This window comes from Habropoda laboriosa, unplaced genomic scaffold (assembly GCF_001263275.1).
Source record: "Habropoda laboriosa isolate 0110345459 unplaced genomic scaffold, ASM126327v1 scaffold92, whole genome shotgun sequence".
In the NCBI taxonomy this organism is placed as follows: Eukaryota; Metazoa; Arthropoda; class Insecta; order Hymenoptera; family Apidae; genus Habropoda; species Habropoda laboriosa.
In genome coordinates this window covers 600,618-601,174 of record NW_017100268.1, presented here as the reverse complement: position 1 = coordinate 601,174, position 557 = coordinate 600,618, and positions in this window count along the sequence as shown.

Genomic DNA, 557 nt, shown 5'->3' with positions numbered 1-557 from the left:
CTTCGAAGAGGTCTTTAGTTTCTGCTGTTTTCTCATTTTCCGGATTCTTCAAGTATTACAAATTTATTCTTGCAATATCGCAGTTGAAATTCGAAAATTTAACGAAAATAAGCAAATTGAAACGTAAAATTTTAAATAGCCCCTCTCGCGTAGGAATTTAACAAAGATACTCTGTTTCATCGCGATTACGTTCCCGAAGAATTAGGTCAAAAATTCGAAAATCTTAGCGAAATGAAATTAAATTCGAACAGTCGATTTTGTCAAATATTCAGTTGATCTGGAAAACGGATTAATCTCACAGGCACACAGTCGCTCTGAAGGTATGAAAATAAGAAGAGTCGCGAAAGGTGAGCGTCGCAACAAAACATCCGTCTAATAAAAATTCCTTCGTAAGAAGTGCCGTTAATTTCATTTAATTTTCTTCACATTTTGAAGCCCCGTTTAATCAGACGCGTGCGAGCCCTTTACTAAAAAAAGGAAAAAGAAAATCTCCACGGAGAACCCTTTGCAGAAAATTTATTAATTACTCTTCGAGGTATTCTTTACATCGGCTCCCC